At 47.2% G+C, this 20,141-nt stretch overlaps 39 non-coding genes across 39 annotated transcripts; all 39 read right to left on the bottom strand.

Moving 5' to 3' along the window:
• Nucleotides 1-120: 120 nt before the first annotated feature.
• On the bottom strand, nucleotides 121-193 carry Trnar-ucg (transfer RNA arginine (anticodon UCG)). Its single transcript has one exon. It is a non-coding gene; the product is annotated as a tRNA-Arg (tRNA).
• Nucleotides 194-738: 545 nt separating this feature from the next.
• On the bottom strand, nucleotides 739-810 carry Trnat-agu (transfer RNA threonine (anticodon AGU)). The gene has a single exon. It is a non-coding gene; the product is annotated as a tRNA-Thr (tRNA).
• A 321-nt stretch (nucleotides 811-1,131) lies between these two features.
• Nucleotides 1,132-1,204, bottom strand: Trnak-cuu (transfer RNA lysine (anticodon CUU)). The gene has a single exon. It is a non-coding gene; the product is annotated as a tRNA-Lys (tRNA).
• A 440-nt stretch (nucleotides 1,205-1,644) lies between these two features.
• Nucleotides 1,645-1,717, bottom strand: Trnar-ucg (transfer RNA arginine (anticodon UCG)). Its single transcript has one exon. It is a non-coding gene; the product is annotated as a tRNA-Arg (tRNA).
• Nucleotides 1,718-2,253: 536 nt separating this feature from the next.
• Nucleotides 2,254-2,325, bottom strand: Trnat-agu (transfer RNA threonine (anticodon AGU)). The gene has a single exon. It is a non-coding gene; the product is annotated as a tRNA-Thr (tRNA).
• A 321-nt stretch (nucleotides 2,326-2,646) lies between these two features.
• On the bottom strand, nucleotides 2,647-2,719 carry Trnak-cuu (transfer RNA lysine (anticodon CUU)). Its single transcript has one exon. It is a non-coding gene; the product is annotated as a tRNA-Lys (tRNA).
• Nucleotides 2,720-3,159: 440 nt separating this feature from the next.
• On the bottom strand, nucleotides 3,160-3,232 carry Trnar-ucg (transfer RNA arginine (anticodon UCG)). Its single transcript has one exon. It is a non-coding gene; the product is annotated as a tRNA-Arg (tRNA).
• Nucleotides 3,233-3,786: 554 nt separating this feature from the next.
• On the bottom strand, nucleotides 3,787-3,858 carry Trnat-agu (transfer RNA threonine (anticodon AGU)). The gene has a single exon. It is a non-coding gene; the product is annotated as a tRNA-Thr (tRNA).
• A 321-nt stretch (nucleotides 3,859-4,179) lies between these two features.
• On the bottom strand, nucleotides 4,180-4,252 carry Trnak-cuu (transfer RNA lysine (anticodon CUU)). The gene has a single exon. It is a non-coding gene; the product is annotated as a tRNA-Lys (tRNA).
• A 440-nt stretch (nucleotides 4,253-4,692) lies between these two features.
• Trnar-ucg (transfer RNA arginine (anticodon UCG)) lies at nucleotides 4,693-4,765 on the bottom strand. The gene has a single exon. It is a non-coding gene; the product is annotated as a tRNA-Arg (tRNA).
• A 929-nt stretch (nucleotides 4,766-5,694) lies between these two features.
• Nucleotides 5,695-5,767, bottom strand: Trnak-cuu (transfer RNA lysine (anticodon CUU)). Its single transcript has one exon. It is a non-coding gene; the product is annotated as a tRNA-Lys (tRNA).
• A 440-nt stretch (nucleotides 5,768-6,207) lies between these two features.
• On the bottom strand, nucleotides 6,208-6,280 carry Trnar-ucg (transfer RNA arginine (anticodon UCG)). Its single transcript has one exon. It is a non-coding gene; the product is annotated as a tRNA-Arg (tRNA).
• A 536-nt stretch (nucleotides 6,281-6,816) lies between these two features.
• On the bottom strand, nucleotides 6,817-6,888 carry Trnat-agu (transfer RNA threonine (anticodon AGU)). Its single transcript has one exon. It is a non-coding gene; the product is annotated as a tRNA-Thr (tRNA).
• A 321-nt stretch (nucleotides 6,889-7,209) lies between these two features.
• Nucleotides 7,210-7,282, bottom strand: Trnak-cuu (transfer RNA lysine (anticodon CUU)). The gene has a single exon. It is a non-coding gene; the product is annotated as a tRNA-Lys (tRNA).
• A 440-nt stretch (nucleotides 7,283-7,722) lies between these two features.
• On the bottom strand, nucleotides 7,723-7,795 carry Trnar-ucg (transfer RNA arginine (anticodon UCG)). Its single transcript has one exon. It is a non-coding gene; the product is annotated as a tRNA-Arg (tRNA).
• Nucleotides 7,796-8,337: 542 nt separating this feature from the next.
• Nucleotides 8,338-8,409, bottom strand: Trnat-agu (transfer RNA threonine (anticodon AGU)). The gene has a single exon. It is a non-coding gene; the product is annotated as a tRNA-Thr (tRNA).
• Nucleotides 8,410-8,730: 321 nt separating this feature from the next.
• Trnak-cuu (transfer RNA lysine (anticodon CUU)) lies at nucleotides 8,731-8,803 on the bottom strand. The gene has a single exon. It is a non-coding gene; the product is annotated as a tRNA-Lys (tRNA).
• Nucleotides 8,804-9,243: 440 nt separating this feature from the next.
• On the bottom strand, nucleotides 9,244-9,316 carry Trnar-ucg (transfer RNA arginine (anticodon UCG)). Its single transcript has one exon. It is a non-coding gene; the product is annotated as a tRNA-Arg (tRNA).
• A 548-nt stretch (nucleotides 9,317-9,864) lies between these two features.
• On the bottom strand, nucleotides 9,865-9,936 carry Trnat-agu (transfer RNA threonine (anticodon AGU)). Its single transcript has one exon. It is a non-coding gene; the product is annotated as a tRNA-Thr (tRNA).
• A 321-nt stretch (nucleotides 9,937-10,257) lies between these two features.
• Nucleotides 10,258-10,330, bottom strand: Trnak-cuu (transfer RNA lysine (anticodon CUU)). Its single transcript has one exon. It is a non-coding gene; the product is annotated as a tRNA-Lys (tRNA).
• A 440-nt stretch (nucleotides 10,331-10,770) lies between these two features.
• On the bottom strand, nucleotides 10,771-10,843 carry Trnar-ucg (transfer RNA arginine (anticodon UCG)). Its single transcript has one exon. It is a non-coding gene; the product is annotated as a tRNA-Arg (tRNA).
• A 542-nt stretch (nucleotides 10,844-11,385) lies between these two features.
• Nucleotides 11,386-11,457, bottom strand: Trnat-agu (transfer RNA threonine (anticodon AGU)). The gene has a single exon. It is a non-coding gene; the product is annotated as a tRNA-Thr (tRNA).
• A 321-nt stretch (nucleotides 11,458-11,778) lies between these two features.
• On the bottom strand, nucleotides 11,779-11,851 carry Trnak-cuu (transfer RNA lysine (anticodon CUU)). The gene has a single exon. It is a non-coding gene; the product is annotated as a tRNA-Lys (tRNA).
• Nucleotides 11,852-12,291: 440 nt separating this feature from the next.
• Nucleotides 12,292-12,364, bottom strand: Trnar-ucg (transfer RNA arginine (anticodon UCG)). Its single transcript has one exon. It is a non-coding gene; the product is annotated as a tRNA-Arg (tRNA).
• A 551-nt stretch (nucleotides 12,365-12,915) lies between these two features.
• Nucleotides 12,916-12,987, bottom strand: Trnat-agu (transfer RNA threonine (anticodon AGU)). Its single transcript has one exon. It is a non-coding gene; the product is annotated as a tRNA-Thr (tRNA).
• Nucleotides 12,988-13,308: 321 nt separating this feature from the next.
• On the bottom strand, nucleotides 13,309-13,381 carry Trnak-cuu (transfer RNA lysine (anticodon CUU)). Its single transcript has one exon. It is a non-coding gene; the product is annotated as a tRNA-Lys (tRNA).
• A 440-nt stretch (nucleotides 13,382-13,821) lies between these two features.
• Trnar-ucg (transfer RNA arginine (anticodon UCG)) lies at nucleotides 13,822-13,894 on the bottom strand. The gene has a single exon. It is a non-coding gene; the product is annotated as a tRNA-Arg (tRNA).
• A 539-nt stretch (nucleotides 13,895-14,433) lies between these two features.
• On the bottom strand, nucleotides 14,434-14,505 carry Trnat-agu (transfer RNA threonine (anticodon AGU)). Its single transcript has one exon. It is a non-coding gene; the product is annotated as a tRNA-Thr (tRNA).
• Nucleotides 14,506-14,826: 321 nt separating this feature from the next.
• Trnak-cuu (transfer RNA lysine (anticodon CUU)) lies at nucleotides 14,827-14,899 on the bottom strand. Its single transcript has one exon. It is a non-coding gene; the product is annotated as a tRNA-Lys (tRNA).
• Nucleotides 14,900-15,339: 440 nt separating this feature from the next.
• On the bottom strand, nucleotides 15,340-15,412 carry Trnar-ucg (transfer RNA arginine (anticodon UCG)). The gene has a single exon. It is a non-coding gene; the product is annotated as a tRNA-Arg (tRNA).
• A 542-nt stretch (nucleotides 15,413-15,954) lies between these two features.
• Trnat-agu (transfer RNA threonine (anticodon AGU)) lies at nucleotides 15,955-16,026 on the bottom strand. Its single transcript has one exon. It is a non-coding gene; the product is annotated as a tRNA-Thr (tRNA).
• A 321-nt stretch (nucleotides 16,027-16,347) lies between these two features.
• On the bottom strand, nucleotides 16,348-16,420 carry Trnak-cuu (transfer RNA lysine (anticodon CUU)). The gene has a single exon. It is a non-coding gene; the product is annotated as a tRNA-Lys (tRNA).
• Nucleotides 16,421-16,860: 440 nt separating this feature from the next.
• Trnar-ucg (transfer RNA arginine (anticodon UCG)) lies at nucleotides 16,861-16,933 on the bottom strand. The gene has a single exon. It is a non-coding gene; the product is annotated as a tRNA-Arg (tRNA).
• Nucleotides 16,934-17,484: 551 nt separating this feature from the next.
• Trnat-agu (transfer RNA threonine (anticodon AGU)) lies at nucleotides 17,485-17,556 on the bottom strand. Its single transcript has one exon. It is a non-coding gene; the product is annotated as a tRNA-Thr (tRNA).
• A 321-nt stretch (nucleotides 17,557-17,877) lies between these two features.
• Trnak-cuu (transfer RNA lysine (anticodon CUU)) lies at nucleotides 17,878-17,950 on the bottom strand. Its single transcript has one exon. It is a non-coding gene; the product is annotated as a tRNA-Lys (tRNA).
• Nucleotides 17,951-18,390: 440 nt separating this feature from the next.
• On the bottom strand, nucleotides 18,391-18,463 carry Trnar-ucg (transfer RNA arginine (anticodon UCG)). Its single transcript has one exon. It is a non-coding gene; the product is annotated as a tRNA-Arg (tRNA).
• A 539-nt stretch (nucleotides 18,464-19,002) lies between these two features.
• On the bottom strand, nucleotides 19,003-19,074 carry Trnat-agu (transfer RNA threonine (anticodon AGU)). The gene has a single exon. It is a non-coding gene; the product is annotated as a tRNA-Thr (tRNA).
• A 321-nt stretch (nucleotides 19,075-19,395) lies between these two features.
• Nucleotides 19,396-19,468, bottom strand: Trnak-cuu (transfer RNA lysine (anticodon CUU)). The gene has a single exon. It is a non-coding gene; the product is annotated as a tRNA-Lys (tRNA).
• Nucleotides 19,469-19,908: 440 nt separating this feature from the next.
• Nucleotides 19,909-19,981, bottom strand: Trnar-ucg (transfer RNA arginine (anticodon UCG)). The gene has a single exon. It is a non-coding gene; the product is annotated as a tRNA-Arg (tRNA).
• Between the last annotated feature and the right edge of the window lie 160 nt (nucleotides 19,982-20,141).

Below are 20,141 nucleotides of genomic sequence, written 5' to 3'. Positions count from 1 at the left end.
TGCTTCTGGTAGACGCCGGTTTTGTAGCCAGGAAGCGGACAGCAGCAACTTCCAACTAGTTTTAGTGTACTCAAACAACACAGTAAAACAGCATGCATCTTTTGCAGAACAGGAAAAACTCGACCGTGACAGGATTCGAACCTGCAATCTTCGGATCCGAAGTGCGACGCCTTATCCATTAGGCCACACGGTCACTGGCGCAATATACTTCCCCACTCACACCTCGTTTTCGCCATTTGTACACTTGGCAGAATGATTTTCCCATCTTTGACGCAGTTCTCCATCTCAAATTTCAGTACTAAAAGTACGACGCTACTTCTTGCTGTGTCCCATCGCAAGTTACATTCAAGCCCTTATGACGCTGATCAAACAAGAGGTGGCAAATCAGCTTCAATCGTTTAGTGCCATCTCAGTCGCTTGCAGAAGGTACCTCACCCTATGTGATACAATGGCGAATTGTCGCTATTACCAAAGCGGCGGCGGCGCCGACGACGACGACGACAATCGCGAGGGTCTTTATCAGGGGTAGAAAATACATCACAAGAACTAAGTATTTCACGTCGGCATTCTCCGGAGACTGCCTAAAGCAGCAGTTTCTGGTGCCCACTTTAATAGCACCATTCACACTATTCATTTGCGAGAGCATTTCTTAAATACCGCACCCATTCATAATTTTTTTTATCCTTGACCGCTTTTTTCGAAAATGCCACGGTGGGAGGGGCTGTTACAAAATTCATTTGCCGCCTGTGAGGATCGAACTCACGACCTCTGGTTTACTAGACCAGCGCTCTGCCACTGAGATAAGAAGGCGCCTCCTAGCGGACTTATAGGATACTTTGTTCTTACAAACTAGTGAATCGGAGCCCTTCAGCTCGAAACGCACCGCATGAGCGACCATTATTTACATTTAGTTAGCACAGCTGCTGCTTTCCTACACATCTCACACTATATCGATGTACAACTAAAATTGCAAAACAACACATTTATTTCATTTCAGAGTCACTTTCAGCTTCAAATACCGTTCCTCTGATATTCATACGAAGCTAGGCATCGTCGTAACCCGTTACGTTCATTACGCAAGGCTCACGAGAGGGGCGCATGTTGGATCCGCGTAGACACAAAATTTTGCGCCGCCCAGCGTGGGGCTCGAACCCACGACCCTGAGATTAAGAGTCTCATGCTCTACCGACTGAGCTAGCCGGGCTGCACGCAACGCGTTACGAGCCATACAATACTGATGTGACCTGCGACCATCTATTGAAGATTCTTTTGACTACAGCTTATTTCCTGCTGCCACAAATCAGCTACAATCCTATTCAATGAAAAATTGTCTCCGAAAGGCATCAAATCTGCATGAAATGATACGTGGCTATCAGCACCATTATTCAACACACATGCTCGACTGTGCGCAGACGCCTGTGGCGTAGCCCTTGGCTCCTGAATCAGATGCAGTAGTTCCAACAAAAACTCTCCTGAACGGCACTGTGCCGAAAACTTCGCTACAGATCACCCTTGTCTTGCTTGTGCTTCTGGTAGACGCCGGTTTTGTAGCCAGGAAGCGGACAGCAGCAACTTCCAACTAGTTTTAGTGTACTCAAACAACACAGTAAAACAGCATGCATCTTTTGCAGAACAGGAAAAACTCGACCGTGACAGGATTCGAACCTGCAATCTTCGGATCCGAAGTGCGACGCCTTATCCATTAGGCCACACGGTCACTGGCGCAATATACTTCCCCACTCACACCTCGTTTTCGCCATTTGTACACTTGGCAGAATGATTTTCCCATCTTTGACGCAGTTCTCCATCTCAAATTTCAGTACTAAAAGTACGACGCTACTTCTTGCTGTGTCCCATCGCAAGTTACATTCAAGCCCTTATGACGCTGATCAAACAAGAGGTGGCAAATCAGCTTCAATCGTTTAGTGCCATCTCAGTCGCTTGCAGAAGGTACCTCACCCTATGTGATACAATGGCGAATTGTCGCTATTACCAAAGCGGCGGCGGCGCCGACGACAATCGCGAGGGTCTTTATCAGGGGTAGAAAATACATCACAAGAACTAAGTATTTCACGTCGGCATTCTCCGGAGACTGCCTAAAGCAGCAGTTTCTGGTGCCCACTTTAATAGCACCATTCACACTATTCATTTGCGAGAGCATTTCTTAAATACCGCACCCATTCATAATTTTTTTTATCCTTGACCGCTTTTTTCGAAAATGCCACGGTGGGAGGGGCTGTTACAAAATTCATTTGCCGCCTGTGAGGATCGAACTCACGACCTCTGGTTTACTAGACCAGCGCTCTGCCACTGAGATAAGGAGGCGCCTCCTAGCGGACTTATAGGATACTTTGTTCTTACAAACTAGTGAATCGGAGCCCTTCAGCTCGAAACGCACCGCATGAGCGACCATTATTTACATTTAGTTAGCACAGCTGCTGCTTCCCTACACATCTCACACTATATCGATGTACAGCTAAAATTGCAAAACAACACATTTATTTCATTTCAGAGTCACTTTCAGCTTCAAATACCGTTCCTCTGATATTCATACGAAGCTAGGCATCGTCGTAACCCGTTACGTTCATTACGCAAGGCTCACGAGAGGGGCGCATGTTGGATCCGCGTAGACACAAAATTTTGCGCCACCCAGCGTGGGGCTCGAACCCACGACCCTGAGATTAAGAGTCTCATGCTCTACCGACTGAGCTAGCCGGGCTGCACGCAACGCGTTACGAGCCATACAATACTGATGTGACCTGCGACCATCTATTGAAGATTCTTTTGACTACAGCTTATTTCCTGCTGCCACAAATCAGCTACAATCCTATTCAATGAAAAATTGTCTCCGAAAGGCATCAAATCTGCATGAAATGATACGTGGCTATCAGCACCATTATTCAACACACATGCTCGACTGTGCGCAGACGCCTGTGGCGTAGCCCTTGGCTCCTGAATCAGATGCAGTAGTTCCAACAAAAACTCTCCTGAACGGCACTGTGCCGAAAACTTCGCTACAGATCACCCTTGTCTTGCTTGTGCTTCTGGTAGACGCCGGTTTTGTAGCCAGGAAGCGGACAGCAGCAACTTCCAACTAGTTTTAGTGTACTCAAACAACACAGTAAAACAGCATGCATCTTTTGCAGAACAGGAAAAACTCGACCGTGACAGGATACGAACCTGCAATCTTCGAATCCGAAGTCCGACGCCTTATCCATTAGGCCACACGGTCACTGGCGCAATATACTTCCCCACTCACACATCGTTTTCGCCATTTGTACACTTGGCAGAATGATTTTCCCATCTTTGACGCAGTTCTCCATCTCAAATTTCAGTACTAAAAGTACGACGCTACTTCTTGCTGTGTCCCATCGCAAGTTACATTCAAGCCCTTATGACGCTGATCAAACAAGAGGTGGCAAATCAGCTTCAATCGTTTAGTGCCATCTCAGTCGCTTGCAGAAGGTACCTCACCCTATGTGATTTAATGGCGAATTGTCGCTATTACCAAAGCGGCGGCGGCGCCGACGACGACGACGACGACGACGACAATCGCGAGGGTCTTTATCAGGGGTAGAAAATACATCACAAGAACTAAGTATTTCACGTCGGCATTCTCCGGAGACTGCCTAAAGCAGCAGTTTCTGGTGCCCACTTTAATAGCACCATTCACACTATTCATTTGCGAGAGCATTTCTTAAATACCGCACCCATTCATAATTTTTTTTATCCTTGACCGCTTTTTTCGAAAATGCCACGGTGGGAGGGGCTGTTACAAAATTCATTTGCCGCCTGTGAGGATCGAACTCACGACCTCTGGTTTACTAGACCAGCGCTCTGCCACTGAGATAAGGAGGCGCCTCCTAGCGGACTTATAGGATACTTTGTTCTTACAAACTAGTGAATCGGAGCCCTTCAGCTCGAAACGCACCGCATGAGCGACCATTATTTACATTTAGTTAGCACAGCTGCTGCTTTCCTACACATCTCACACTATATCGATGTACAACTAAAATTGCAAAACAACACATTTATTTCATTTCAGAGTCACTTTCAGCTTCAAATACCGTTCCTCTGATATTCATACGAAGCTAGGCATCGTCGTAACCCGTTACGTTCATTACGCAAGGCTCACGAGAGGGGCGCATGTTGGATCCGCGTAGACACAAAATTTTGCGCCGCCCAGCGTGGGGCTCGAACCCACGACCCTGAGATTAAGAGTCTCATGCTCTACCGACTGAGCTAGCCGGGCTGCACGCAACGCGTTACGAGCCATACAATACTGATGTGACCTGCGACCATCTATTGAAGATTCTTTTGACTACAGCTTATTTCCTGCTGCCACAAATCAGCTACAATCCTATTCAATGAAAAATTGTCTCCGAAAGGCATCAAATCTGCATGAAATGATACGTGGCTATCAGCACCATTATTCAACACACATGCTCGACTGTGCGCAGACGCCTGTGGCGTAGCCCTTGGCTCCTGAATCAGATGCAGTAGTTCCAACAAAAACTCTCCTGAACGGCACTGTGCCGAAAACTTCGCTACAGATCACCCTTGTCTTGCTTGTGCTTCTGGTAGACGCCGGTTTTGTAGCCAGGAAGCGGACAGCAGCAACTTCCAACTAGTTTTAGTGTACTCAAACAACACAGTAAAACAGCATGCATCTTTTGCAGAACAGGAAAAACTCGACCGTGACAGGATTCGAACCTGCAATCTTCGGATCCGAAGTGCGACGCCTTATCCATTAGGCCACACGGTCACTGGCGCAATATACTTCCCCACTCACACCTCGTTTTCGCCATTTGTACACTTGGCAGAATGATTTTCCCATCTTTGACGCAGTTCTCCATCTCAAATTTCAGTACTAAAAGTACGACGCTACTTCTTGCTGTGTCCCATCGCAAGTTACATTCAAGCCCTTATGACGCTGATCAAACAAGAGGTGGCAAATCAGCTTCAATCGTTTAGTGCCATCTCAGTCGCTTGCAGAAGGTACCTCACCCTATGTGATACAATGGCGAATTGTCGCTATTACCAAAGCGGCGGCGGCGCCGACGACAATCGCGAGGGTCTTTATCAGGGGTAGAAAATACATCACAAGAACTAAGTATTTCACGTCGGCATTCTCCGGAGACTGCCTAAAGCAGCAGTTTCTGGTGCCCACTTTAATAGCACCATTCACACTATTCATTTGCGAGAGCATTTCTTAAATACCGCACCCATTCATAATTTTTTTTATCCTTGACCGCTTTTTTCGAAAATGCCACGGTGGGAGGGGCTGTTACAAAATTCATTTGCCGCCTGTGAGGATCGAACTCACGACCTCTGGTTTACTAGACCGGCGCTCTGCCACTGAGATAAGGAATCGCCTCCTAGCGGACTTATAGGATACTTTGTTCTTACAAACTAGTGAATCGGAGCCCTTCAGCTCGAAACGCACCGCATGAGCGACCATTATTTACATTCAGTTAGCACAGCTGCTGCTTTCCTACACATCTCACACTATATCGATGTACAACTAAAATTGCAAAACAACACATTTATTTCATTTCAGAGTCACTTTCAGCTTCAAATACCGTTCCTCTGATATTCATACGAAGCTAGGCATCGTCGTAACCCGTTACGTTCATTACGCAAGGCTCACGAGAGGGGCGCATGTTGGATCCGCGTAGACACAAAATTTTGCGCCGCCCAGCGTGGGGCTCGAACCCACGACCTGGAGATTAAGAGTCTCATGCTCTACCGACTGAGCTAGCCGGGCTGCACGCAACGCGTTACGAGCCATACAATACTGATGTGACCTGCGACCATCTATTGAAGATTCTTTTGACTACAGCTTATTTCCTGCTGCCACAAATCAGCTACAATCCTATTCAATGAAAAATTGTCTCCGAAAGGCATCAAATCTGCATGAAATGATACGTGGCTATCAGCACCATTATTCAACACACATGCTCGACTGTGCGCAGACGCCTGTGGCGTAGCCCTTGGCTCCTGAATCAGATGCAGTAGTTCCAACAAAAACTCTCCTGAACGGCACTGTGCCGAAAACTTCGCTACAGATCACCCTTGTCTTGCTTGTGCTTCTGGTAGACGCCGGTTTTGTAGCCAGGAAGCGGACAGCAGCAACTTCCAACTAGTTTTAGTGTACTCAAACAACACAGTAAAACAGCATGCATCTTTTGCAGAACAGGAAAAACTCGACCGTGACAGGATTCGAACCTGCAATCTTCGGATCCGAAGTGCGACGCCTTATCCATTAGGCCACACGGTCACTGGCGCAATATACTTCCCCACTCACACCTCGTTTTCGCCATTTGTACACTTGGCAGAATGATTTTCCCATCTTTGACGCAGTTCTCCATCTCAAATTTCAGTACTAAAAGTACGACGCTACTTCTTGCTGTGTCCCATCGCAAGTTACATTCAAGCCCTTATGACGCTGATCAAACAAGAGGTGGCAAATCAGCTTCAATCGTTTAGTGCCATCTCAGTCGCTTGCAGAAGGTACCTCACCCTATGTGATACAATGGCGAATTGTCGCTATTACCAAAGCGGCGGCGGCGCCGACGACAATCGCGAGGGTCTTTATCAGGGGTAGAAAATACATCACAAGAACTAAGTATTTCACGTCGGCATTCTCCGGAGACTGCCTAAAGCAGCAGTTTCTGGTGCCCACTTTAATAGCACCATTCACACTATTCATTTGCGAGAGCATTTCTTAAATACTGCACCCATTCATAATTTTTTTTATCCTTGACCGCTTTTTTCGAAAATGCCACGGTGGGAGGGGCTGTTACAAAATTCATTTGCCGCCTGTGAGGATCGAACTCACGACCTCTGGTTTACTAGACCAGCGCTCTGCCACTGAGATAAGGAGGCGCCTCCTAGAGGACTTATAGGATACTTTGTTCTTACAAACTAGTGAATCGGAGCCCTTCAGCTCGAAACGCACCGCATGAGCGACCATTATTTACATTTAGTTAGCACAGCTGCTGCTTTCCTACACATCTCACACTACATCGATGTACAACTAAAATTGCAAAACAACACATTTATTTCATTTCAGAGTCACTTTCAGCTTCAAATACCGTTCCTCTGATATTCATACGAAGCTAGGCATCGTCGTAACCCGTTACGTTCATTACGCAAGGCTCACGAGAGGGGCGCATGTTGGATCCGCGTAGACACAAAATTTTGCGCCGCCCAGCGTGGGGCTCGAACCCACGACCCGGAGATTAAGAGTCTCATGCTCTACCGACTGAGCTAGCCGGGCTGCACGCAACGCGTTACGAGCCATACAATACTGATGTGACCTGCGACCATCTATTGAAGATTCTTTTGACTACAGCTTATTTCCTGCTGCCACAAATCAGCTACAATCCTATTCAATGAAAAATTGTCTCCGAAAGGCATCAAATCTGCATGAAATGATACGTGGCTATCAGCACCATTATTCAACACACATGCTCGACTGTGCGCAGACGCCTGTGGCGTAGCCCTTGGCTCCTGAATCAGATGCAGTAGTTCCAACAAAAACTCTCCTGAACGGCACTGTGCCGAAAACTTCGCTACAGATCACCCTTGTCTTGCTTGTGCTTCTGGTAGACGCCGGTTTTGTAGCCAGGAAGCGGACAGCAGCATCTTCCAACTAGTTTTAGTGTACTCAAACAACACACTAAAACAGCATGCATCTTTTGCAGAACAGGAAAAACTCGACCGTGACAGGATACGAACCTGCAATCTTCGGATCCGAAGTCCGACGCCTTATCCATTAGGCCACACGGTCACTGGCGCAATATACTTCCCCACTCACACATCGTTTTCGCCATTTGTACACTTGGCAGAATGATTTTCCCATCTTTGACGCAGTTCTCCATCTCAAATTTCAGTACTAAAAGTACGACGCTACTTCTTGCTGTGTCCCATCGCAAGTTACATTCAAGCCCTTATGACGCTGATCAAACAAGAGGTGGCAAATCAGCTTCAATCGTTTAGTGCCATCTCAGTCGCTTGCAGAAGGTACCTCACCCTATGTGATACAATGGCGAATTGTCGCTATTACCAAAGCGGCGGCGGCGCCGACGACGACGACAATCGCGAGGGTCTTTATCAGGGGTAGAAAATACATCACAAGAACTAAGTATTTCACGTCGGCATTCTCCGGAGACTGCCTAAAGCAGCAGTTTCTGGTGCCCACTTTAATAGCACCATTCACACTATTCATTTGCGAGAGCATTTCTTAAATACCGCACCCATTCATAATTTTTTTTATCCTTGACCGCTTTTTTCGAAAGGGCCACGGTGGGAGGGGCTGTTACAAAATTCATTTGCCGCCTGTGAGGATCGAACTCACGACCTCTGGTTTACTAGACCAGCGCTCTGCCACTTAGCTAAGGAGGCGCCTCCTAGCGGACTTTTAGGATACTTTGTTCTTACAAACTAGTGAATCGGAGCCCTTCAGCTCGAAACGCACCGCATGAGCGACCATTATTTGCATTTAGTTAGCACAGCTGCTGCTTTCCTACACATCTCACACTATATCGATGTACAACTAAAATTGCAAAACAACACATTTATTTCATTTCAGAGTCACTTTCAGCTTCAAATACCGTTCCTCTGATATTCATACGAAGCTAGGCATCGTCGTAACCCGTTACGTTCATTACGCAAGGCTCACGAGAGGGGCGCATGTTGGATCCGCGTAGACACAAAATTTTGCGCCGCCCAGCGTGGGGCTCGAACCCACGACCCTGAGATTAAGAGTCTCATGCTCTACCGACTGAGCTAGCCGGGCTGCACGCAACGCGTTACGAGCCATACAATACTGATGTGACCTGCGACCATCTATTGAAGATTCTTTTGACTACAGCTTATTTCCTGCTGCCACAAATCAGCTACAATCCTATTCAATGAAAAATTGTCTCCGAAAGGCATCAAATCTGCATGAAATGATACGTGGCTATCAGCACCATTATTCAACACACATGCTCGACTGTGCGCAGACGCCTGTGGCGTAGCCCTTGGCTCCTGAATCAGATGCAGTAGTTCCAACAAAAACTCTCCTGAACGGCACTGTGCCGAAAACTTCGCTACAGATCACCCTTGTCTTGCTTGTGCTTCTGGTAGACGCCGGTTTTGTAGCCAGGAAGCGGACAGCAGCAACTTCCAACTAGTTTTAGAGTACTCAAACAACACAGTAAAACAGCATGCATCTTTTGCAGAACAGGAAAAACTCGACCGTGACAGGATTCGAACCTGCAATCTTCGGATCCGAAGTCCGACGCCTTATCCATTAGGCCACACGGTCACTGGCGCAATATACTTCCCCACTCACACCTCGTTTTCGCCATTTGTACACTTGGCAGAATGATTTTCCCATCTTTGACGCAGTTCTCCATCTCAAATTTCAGTACTAAAAGTACGACGCTACTTCTTGCTGTGTCCCATCGCAAGTTACATTCAAGCCCTTATGACGCTGATCAAACAAGAGGTGGCAAATCAGCTTCAATCGTTTAGTGCCATCTCAGTCGCTTGCAGAAGGTACCTCACCCTATGTGATACAATGGCGAATTGTCGCTATTACCAAAGCGGCGGCGGCGCCGCCGCCGACGACGACGACATTCGCGAGGGTCTTTATCAGGGGTAGAAAATACATCACAAGAACTAAGTATTTCACGTCGGCATTCTCCGGAGACTGCCTAAAGCAGCAGTTTCTGGTGCCCACTTTAATAGCACCATTCACACTATTCATTTGCGAGAGCATTTCTTAAATACCGCACCCATTCATAATTTTTTTTATCCTTGACCGCTTTTTTCGAAAGGGCCACGGTGGGAGGGGCTGTTACAAAATTCATTTGCCGCCTGTGAGGATCGAACTCACGACCTCTGGTTTACTAGACCAGCGCTCTGCCACTTAGCTAAGGAGGCGCCTCCTAGCGGACTTTTAGGATACTTTGTTCTTACAAACTAGTGAATCGGAGCCCTTCAGCTCGAAACGCACCGCATGAGCGACCATTATTTGCATTTAGTTAGCACAGCTGCTGCTTTCCTACACATCTCACACTATATCGATGTACAACTAAAATTGCAAAACAACACATTTATTTCATTTCAGAGTCACTTTCAGCTTCAAATACCGTTCCTCTGATATCCATACGAAGCTAGGCATCGTCGTAACCCGTTACGTTCATTACGCAAGGCTCACGAGAGGGGCGCATGTTGGATCCGCGTAGACACAAAATTTTGCGCCGCCCAGCGTGGGGCTCGAACCCACGACCCTGAGATTAAGAGTCTCATGCTCTACCGACTGAGCAAGCCGGGCTGCACGCAACGCGTTACGAGCCATACAATACTGATGTGACCTGCGACCACCTATTGAAGATTCTTTTGACTACAGCTTATTTCCTGCTGCCACAAATCAGCTACAATCCTATTCAATGAAAAATTGTCTCCGAAAGGCATCAAATCTGCATGAAATGATACGTGGCTATCAGCACCATTATTCAACACACATGCTCGACTGTGCGCAGACGCCTGTGGCGTAGCCCTTGGCTCCTGAATCAGATGCAGTAGTTCCAACAAAAACTCTCCTGAACGGCACTGTGCCGAAAACTTCGCTACAGATCACCCTTGTCTTGCTTGTGCTTCTGGTAGACGCCGGTTTTGTAGCCAGGAAGCGGACAGCAGCAACTTCCAACTAGTTTTAGAGTACTCAAACAACACAGTAAAACAGCATGCATCTTTTGCAGAACAGGAAAAACTCGACCGTGACAGGATTCGAACCTGCAATCTTCGGATCCGAAGTCCGACGCCTTATCCATTAGGCCACACGGTCACTGGCGCAATATACTTCCCCACTCACACCTCGTTTTCGCCATTTGTACACTTGGCAGAATGATTTTCCCATCTTTGAAGCAGTTCTCCATCTCAAATTTCAGTACTAAAAGTACGACGCTACTTCTTGCTGTGTCCCATCGCAAGTTACATTCAAGCCCTTATGACGCTGATCAAACAAGAGGTGGCAAATCAGCTTCAATCGTTTAGTGCCATCTCAGTCGCTTGCAGAAGGTACCTCACCCTATGTGATACAATGGCGAATTGTCGCTATTACCAAAGCGGCGGCGGCGCCGACGACGACGACAATCGCGAGGGTCTTTATCAGGGGTAGAAAATACATCACAAGAACTAAGTATTTCACGTCGGCATTCTCCGGAGACTGCCTAAAGCAGCAGTTTCAGGTGCCCACTTTAATAGCACCATTCACACTATTCATTTGCGAGAGCATTTCTTAAATACCGCACCCATTCATAATTTTTTTTATCCTTGACCGCTTTTTTCGAAAATGCCACGGTGGGAGGGGCTGTTACAAAATTCATTTGCCGCCTGTGAGGATCGAACTCACGACCTCTGGTTTACTAGACCAGCGCTCTGCCACTGAGATAAGGAGGCGCCTCCTAGAGGACTTATAGGATACTTTGTTCTTACAAACTAGTGAATCGGAGCCCTTCAGCTCGAAACGCACCGCATGAGCGACCATTATTTACATTTAGTTAGCACAGCTGCTGCTTTCCTACACATCTCACACTACATCGATGTACAACTAAAATTGCAAAACAACACATTTATTTCATTTCAGAGTCACTTTCAGCTTCAAATACCGTTCCTCTGATATTCATACGAAGCTAGGCATCGTCGTAACCCGTTACGTTCATTACGCAAGGCTCACGAGAGGGGCGCATGTTGGATCCGCGTAGACACAAAATTTTGCGCCGCCCAGCGTGGGGCTCGAACCCACGACCCTGAGATTAAGAGTCTCATGCTCTACCGACTGAGCTAGCCGGGCTGCACGCAACGCGTTACGAGCCATACAATACTGATGTGACCTGCGACCATCTATTGAAGATTCTTTTGACTACAGCTTATTTCCTGCTGCCACAAATCAGCTACAATCCTATTCAATGAAAAATTGTCTCCGAAAGGCATCAAATCTGCATGAAATGATACGTGGCTATCAGCACCATTATTCAACACACATGCTCGACTGTGCGCAGACGCCTGTGGCGTAGCCCTTGGCTCCTGAATCAGATGCAGTAGTTCCAACAAAAACTCTCCTGAACGGCACTGTGCCGAAAACTTCGCTACAGATCACCCTTGTCTTGCTTGTGCTTCTGGTAGACGCCGGTTTTGTAGCCAGGAAGCGGACAGCAGCAACTTCCAACTAGTTTTAGAGTACTCAAACAACACAGTAAAACAGCATGCATCTTTTGCAGAACAGGAAAAACTCGACCGTGACAGGATTGGAACCTGCAATCTTCGGATCCGAAGTCCGACGCCTTATCCATTAGGCCACACGGTCACTGGCGCAATATACTTCCCCACTCACACCTCGTTTTCGCCATTTGTACACTTGGCAGAATGATTTTCCCATCTTTGACGCAGTTCTCCATCTCAAATTTCAGTACTAAAAGTACGACGCTACTTCTTGCTGTGTCCCATCGCAAGTTACATTCAAGCCCTTATGACGCTGATCAAACAAGAGGTGGCAAATCAGCTTCAATCGTTTAGTGCCATCTCAGTCGGTTGCAGAAGGTACCTCAACCTATGTGATACAATGGCGAATTGTCGCTATTACCAAAGCGGCGGCGGCGCCGCCGCCGCCGACGACGACGACATTCGCGAGGGTCTTTATCAGGGGTAGAAAATACATCACAAGAACTAAGTATTTCACGTCGGCATTCTCCGGAGACTGCCTAAAGCAGCAGTTTCTGGTGCCCACTTTAATAGCACCATTCACACTATTCATTTGCGAGAGCATTTCTTAAATACCGCACCCATTCATAATTTTTTTTATCCTTGACCGCTTTTTTCGAAAGGGCCACGGTGGGAGGGGCTGTTACAAAATTCATTTGCCGCCTGTGAGGATCGAACTCACGACCTCTGGTTTACTAGACCAGCGCTCTGCCACTTAGCTAAGGAGGCGCCTCCTAGCGGACTTTTAGGGTACGTTGTTCTCACAGACTAGTGAATCGGAGCCCTTCAGCTCGAAACGCACCGCATGAGCGACCATTATTTGCATTTAGTTAGCACAGCTGCTGCTTTCCTACACATCTCACACTATATCGATGTACAACTAAAATTTCAAAACAACACATTTATTTCATTTCAGAGTCACTTTCAGCTTCAAATACCGTTCCTCTGATATTCATACGAAGCTAGGCATCGTCGTAACCCGTTACGTTCATTACGCAAGGCTCACGAGAGGGGCGCATGTTGGATCCGCGTAGACACAAAATTTTGCGCCGCCCAGCGTGGGGCTCGAACCCACGACCCTGAGATTAAGAGTCTCATGCTCTACCGACTGAGCAAGCCGGGCTGCACGCAACGCGTTACGAGCCATACAATACTGATGTGACCTGCGACCATCTATTGAAGATTCTTTTGACTACAGCTTATTTCCTGCTGCCACAAATCAGCTACAATCCTATTCAATGAAAAATTGTCTCCGAAAGGCATCAAATCTGCATGAAATGATACGTGGCTATCAGCACCATTATTCAACACACATGCTCGACTGTGCGCAGACGCCTGTGGCGTAGCCCTTGGCTCCTGAATCAGATGCAGTAGTTCCAACAAAAACTCTCCTGAACGGCACTGTGCCGAAAACTTCGCTACAGATCACCCTTGTCTTGCTTGTGCATCTGGTAGACGCCGGTTTTGTAGCCAGGAAGCGGACAGCAGCAACTTCCAACTAGTTTTAGAGTACTCAAACAACACAGTAAAACAGCATGCATCTTTTGCAGAACAGGAAAAACTCGACCGTGACAGGATTCGAACCTGCAATCTTCGGATCCGAAGTCCGACGCCTTATCCATTAGGCCACACGGTCACTGGCGCAATATACTTCCCCACTCACACCTCGTTTTCGCCATTTGTACACTTGGCAGAATGATTTTCCCATCTTTGACGCAGTTCTCCATCTCAAATTTCAGTACTAAAAGTACGACGCTACTTCTTGCTGTGTCCCATCGCAAGTTACATTCAAGCCCTTATGACGCCGATCAAACAAGAGGTGGCAAATCAGCTTCAATCGTTTAGTGCCATCTCAGTCGCTTGCAGAAGGTACCTCACCCTATGTGATACAATGGCGAATTGTCGCTATTACCAAAGCGGCGGCGGCGCCGACGACGACAATCGCGAGGGTCTTTATCAGGGGTAGAAAATACATCACAAGAACTAAGTATTTCACGTCGGCATTCTCCGGAGACTGCCTAAAGCAGCAGTTTCTGGTGCCCACTTTAATAGCACCATTCACACTATTCATTTGCGAGAGCATTTCTTAAATACCGCACCCATTCATAATTTTTTTTATCCTTGACCGCTTTTTTCGAAAGGGCCACGGTGGGAGGGGCTGTTACAAAATTCATTTGCCGCCTGTGAGGATCGAACTCACGACCTCTGGTTTACTAGACCAGCGCTCTGCCACTTAGCTAAGGAGGCGCCTCCTAGCGGACTTTTAGGATACTTTGTTCTTACAAACTAGTGAATCGGAGCCCTTCAGCTCGAAACGCACCGCATGAGCGACCATTATTTGCATTTAGTTAGCACAGCTGCTGCTTTCCTACACATCTCACACTATATCGATGTACAACTAAAATTGCAAAACAACACATTTATTTCATTTCAGAGTCACTTTCAGCTTCAAATACCGTTCCTCTGATATTCATACGAAGCTAGGCATCGTCGTAACCCGTTACGTTCATTACGCAAGGCTCACGAGAGGGGCGCATGTTGGATCCGCGTAGACACAAAATTTTGCGCCGCCCAGCGTGGGGCTCGAACCCACGACCCTGAGATTAAGAGTCTCATGCTCTACCGACTGAGCAAGCCGGGCTGCACGCAACGCGTTACGAGCCATACAATACTGATGTGACCTGCGACCATCTATTGAAGATTCTTTTGACTACAGCTTATTTCCTGCTGCCACAAATCAGCTACAATCCTATTCAATGAAAAATTGTCTCCGAAAGGCATCAAATCTGCATGAAATGATACGTGGCTATCAGCACCATTATTCAACACACATGCTCGACTGTGCGCAGACGCCTGTGGCGTAGCCCTTGGCTCCTGAATCAGATGCAGTAGTTCCAACAAAAACTCTCCTGAACGGCACTGTGCCGAAAACTTCGCTACAGATCACCCTTGTCTTGCTTGTGCTTCTGGTAGACGCCGGTTTTGTAGCCAGGAAGCGGACAGCAGCAACTTCCAACTAGTTTTAGAGTACTCAAACAACACAGTAAAACAGCATGCATCTTTTGCAGAACAGGAAAAACTCGACCGTGACAGGATTCGAACCTGCAATCTTCGGATCCGAAGTCCGACGCCTTATCCATTAGGCCACACGGTCACTGGCGCAATATACTTCCCCACTCACACCTCGTTTTCGCCATTTGTACACTTGGCAGAATGATTTTCCCATCTTTGAAGCAGTTCTCCATCTCAAATTTCAGTACTAAAAGTACGACGCTACTTCTTGCTGTGTCCCATCGCAAGTTACATTCAAGCCTTTATGACGCTGATCAAACAAGAGGTGGCAAATCAGCTTCAATCGTTTAGTGCCATCTCAGTCGCTTGCAGAAGGTACCTCACCCTATGTGATACAATGGCGAATTGTCGCTATTACCAAAGCGGCGGCGGCGCCGACGACGACGACAATCGCGAGGGTCTTTATCAGGGGTAGAAAATACATCACAAGAACTAAGTATTTCACGTCGGCATTCTCCGGAGACTGCCTAAAGCAGCAGTTTCAGGTGCCCACTTTAATAGCACCATTCACACTATTCATTTGCGAGAGCATTTCTTAAATACCGCACCCATTCATAATTTTTTTTATCCTTGACCGCTTTTTTCGAAAATGCCACGGTGGGAGGGGCTGTTACAAAATTCATTTGCCGCCTGTGAGGATCGAACTCACGACCTCTGGTTTACTAGACCAGCGCTCTGCCACTGAGATAAGGAGGCGCCTCCTAGAGGACTTATAGGATACTTTGTTCTTACAAACTAGTGAATCGGAGCCCTTCAGCTCGAAACGCACCGCATGAGCGACCATTATTTACATTTAGTTAGCACAGCTGCTGCTTTCCTACACATCTCACACTACATCGATGTACAACTAAAATTGCAAAACAACACATTTATTTCATTTCAGAGTCACTTTCAGCTTCAAATACCGTTCCTCTGATATTCATACGAAGCTAGGCATCGTCGTAACCCGTTACGTTCATTACGCAAGGCTCACGAGAGGGGCGCATGTTGGATCCGCGTAGACACAAAATTTTGCGCCGCCCAGCGTGGGGCTCGAACCCACGACCCTGAGATTAAGAGTCTCATGCTCTACCGACTGAGCTAGCCGGGCTGCACGCAACGCGTTACGAGCCATACAATACTGATGTGACCTGCGACCATCTATTGAAGATTCTTTTGACTACAGCTTATTTCCTGCTGCCACAAATCAGCTACAATCCTATTCAATGAAAAATTGTCTCCGAAAGGCATCAAATCTGCATGAAATGATACGTGGCTATCAGCACCATTATTCAACACACATGCTCGACTGTGCGCAGACGCCTGTGGCGTAGCCCTTGGCTCCTGAATCAGATGCAGTAGTTCCAACAAAAACTCTCCTGAACGGCACTGTGCCGAAAACTTCGCTACAGATCACCCTTGTCTTGCTTGTGCTTCTGGTAGACGCCGGTTTTGTAGCCAGGAAGCGGACAGCAGCAACTTCCAACTAGTTTTAGAGTACTCAAACAACACAGTAAAACAGCATGCATCTTTTGCAGAACAGGAAAAACTCGACCGTGACAGGATTCGAACCTGCAATCTTCGGATCCGAAGTCCGACGCCTTATCCATTAGGCCACACGGTCACTGGCGCAATATACTTCCCCACTCACACCTCGTTTTCGCCATTTGTACACTTGGCAGAATGATTTTCCCATCTTTGACGCAGTTCTCCATCTCAAATTTCAGTACTAAAAGTACGACGCTACTTCTTGCTGTGTCCCATCGCAAGTTACATTCAAGCCCTTATGACGCTGATCAAACAAGAGGTGGCAAATCAGCTTCAATCGTTTAGTGCCATCTCAGTCGCTTGCAGAAGGTACCTCACCCTATGTGATACAATGGCGAATTGTCGCTATTACCAAAGCGGCGGCGGCGCCGCCGCCGCCGCCGACGACGACATTCGCGAGGGTCTTTATCAGGGGTAGAAAATACATCACAAGAACTAAGTATTTCACGTCGGCATTCTCCGGAGACTGCCTAAAGCAGCAGTTTCTGGTGCCCACTTTAATAGCACCATTCACACTATTCATTTGCGAGAGCATTTCTTAAATACCGCACCCATTCATAATTTTTTTTATCCTTGACCGCTTTTTTCGAAAGGGCCACGGTGGGAGGGGCTGTTACAAAATTCATTTGCCGCCTGTGAGGATCGAACTCACGACCTCTGGTTTACTAGACCAGCGCTCTGCCACTTAGCTAAGGAGGCGCCTCCTAGCGGACTTTTAGGGTACGTTGTTCTCACAGACTAGTGAATCGGAGCCCTTCAGCTCGAAACGCACCGCATGAGCGACCATTATTTGCATTTAGTTAGCACAGCTGCTGCTTTCCTACACATCTCACACTATATCGATGTACAACTAAAATTTCAAAACAACACATTTATTTCATTTCAGAGTCACTTTCAGCTTCAAATACCGTTCCTCTGATATTCATACGAAGCTAGGCATCGTCGTAACCCGTTACGTTCATTACGCAAGGCTCACGAGAGGGGCGCATGTTGGATCCGCGTAGACACAAAATTTTGCGCCGCCCAGCGTGGGGCTCGAACCCACGACCCTGAGATTAAGAGTCTCATGCTCTACCGACTGAGCAAGCCGGGCTGCACGCAACGCGTTACGAGCCATACAATACTGATGTGACCTGCGACCATCTATTGAAGATTCTTTTGACTACAGCTTATTTCCTGCTGCCACAAATCAGCTACAATCCTATTCAATGAAAAATTGTCTCCGAAAGGCATCAAATCTGCATGAAATGATACGTGGCTATCAGCACCATTATTCAACACACATGCTCGACTGTGCGCAGACGCCTGTGGCGTAGCCCTTGGCTCCTGAATCAGATGCAGTAGTTCCAACAAAAACTCTCCTGAACGGCACTGTGCCGAAAACTTCGCTACAGATCACCCTTGTCTTGCTTGTGCTTCTGGTAGACGCCGGTTTTGTAGCCAGGAAGCGGACAGCAGCAACTTCCAACTAGTTTTAGAGTACTCAAACAACACAGTAAAACAGCATGCATCTTTTGCAGAACAGGAAAAACTCGACCGTGACAGGATTCGAACCTGCAATCTTCGGATCCGAAGTCCGACGCCTTATCCATTAGGCCACACGGTCACTGGCGCAATATACTTCCCCACTCACACCTCGTTTTCGCCATTTGTACACTTGGCAGAATGATTTTCCCATCTTTGACGCAGTTCTCCATCTCAAATTTCAGTACTAAAAGTACGACGCTACTTCTTGCTGTGTCCCATCGCAAGTTACATTCAAGCCCTTATGACGCCGATCAAACAAGAGGTGGCAAATCAGCTTCAATCGTTTAGTGCCATCTCAGTCGCTTGCAGAAGGTACCTCACCCTATGTGATACAATGGCGAATTGTCGCTATTACCAAAGCGGCGGCGGCGCCGACGACGACAATCGCGAGGGTCTTTATCAGGGGTAGAAAATACATCACAAGAACTAAGTATTTCACGTCGGCATTCTCCGGAGACTGCCTAAAGCAGCAGTTTCTGGTGCCCACTTTAATAGCACCATTCACACTATTCATTTGCGAGAGCATTTCTTAAATACCGCACCCATTCATAATTTTTTTTATCCTTGACCGCTTTTTTCGAAAGGGCCACGGTGGGAGGGGCTGTTACAAAATTCATTTGCCGCCTGTGAGGATCGAACTCACGACCTCTGGTTTACTAGACCAGCGCTCTGCCACTGAGCTAAGGAGGCGCCTCCTAGCGGAATTTTAGGATACTTTGTTCTTACAAACTAGTGAATCGGAGCCCTTCAGCTCGAAACGCACCGCATGAGCGACCATTATTTGCATTTAGTTAGCACAGCTGCTGCTTTCCTACACATCTCACACTATATCGATGTACAACTAAAATTGCAAAACAACACATTTATTTCATTTCAGAGTCACTTTCAGCTTCAAATACCGTTCCTCTGATATTCATACGAAGCTAGGCATCGTCGTAACCCGTTACGTTCATTACGCAAGGCTCACGAGAGGGGCGCATGTTGGATCCGCGTAGACACAAAATTTTGCGCCGTCCAGCGTGGGGCTCGAACCCACGACCCTGAGATTAAGAGACTCATGCTCTACCGACTGAGCTAGCCGGGCTGCACGCAACGCGTTACGAGCCATACAATACTGATGTGACCTGCGACCATCTATTGAAGATTCTTTTGACTACAGCTTATTTCCTGCTGCCACAAATCAGCTACAATCCTATTCAATGAAAAATTGTCTCCGAAAGGCATCAAATCTGCATGAAATGATACGTGGCTATCAGCACCATTATTCAACACACATGCTCGACTGTGCGCAGACGCCTGTGGCGTAGCCCTTGGCTCCTGAATCAGATGCAGTAGTTCCAACAAAAACTCTCCTGAACGGCACTGTGCCGAAAACTTCGCTACAGATCACCCTTGTCTTGCTTGTGCTTCTGGTAGACGCCGGTTTTGTAGCCAGGAAGCGGACAGCAGCAACTTCCAACTAGTTTTAGTGTACTCAAACAACACAGTAAAACAGCATGCATGTTTTGCAGAACAGGAAAAACTCGACCGTGACAGGATTCGAACCTGCAATCTTCGGATCCGAAGTCCGACGCCTTATCCATTAGGCCACACGGTTACTGGCGCAATATATTTCCCCACTCACACCTCGTTTTCGCCATTTGTACACTTGGCAGAAAGATTTTCCCATCTTTGACGCAGTTCTCCATCTCAAATTTCAGTACTAAAAGTACGACGCTACTTCTTGCTGTGTCCCATCGCAAGTTACATTCAAGCCC

This window comes from Schistocerca cancellata, chromosome 8 (assembly GCF_023864275.1).
Source record: "Schistocerca cancellata isolate TAMUIC-IGC-003103 chromosome 8, iqSchCanc2.1, whole genome shotgun sequence".
Taxonomy (NCBI): domain Eukaryota; kingdom Metazoa; phylum Arthropoda; class Insecta; order Orthoptera; family Acrididae; genus Schistocerca; species Schistocerca cancellata.
Note: the sequence above shows the minus strand (reverse complement) of the source record. Positions and strands in the feature narration are given on the sequence as shown.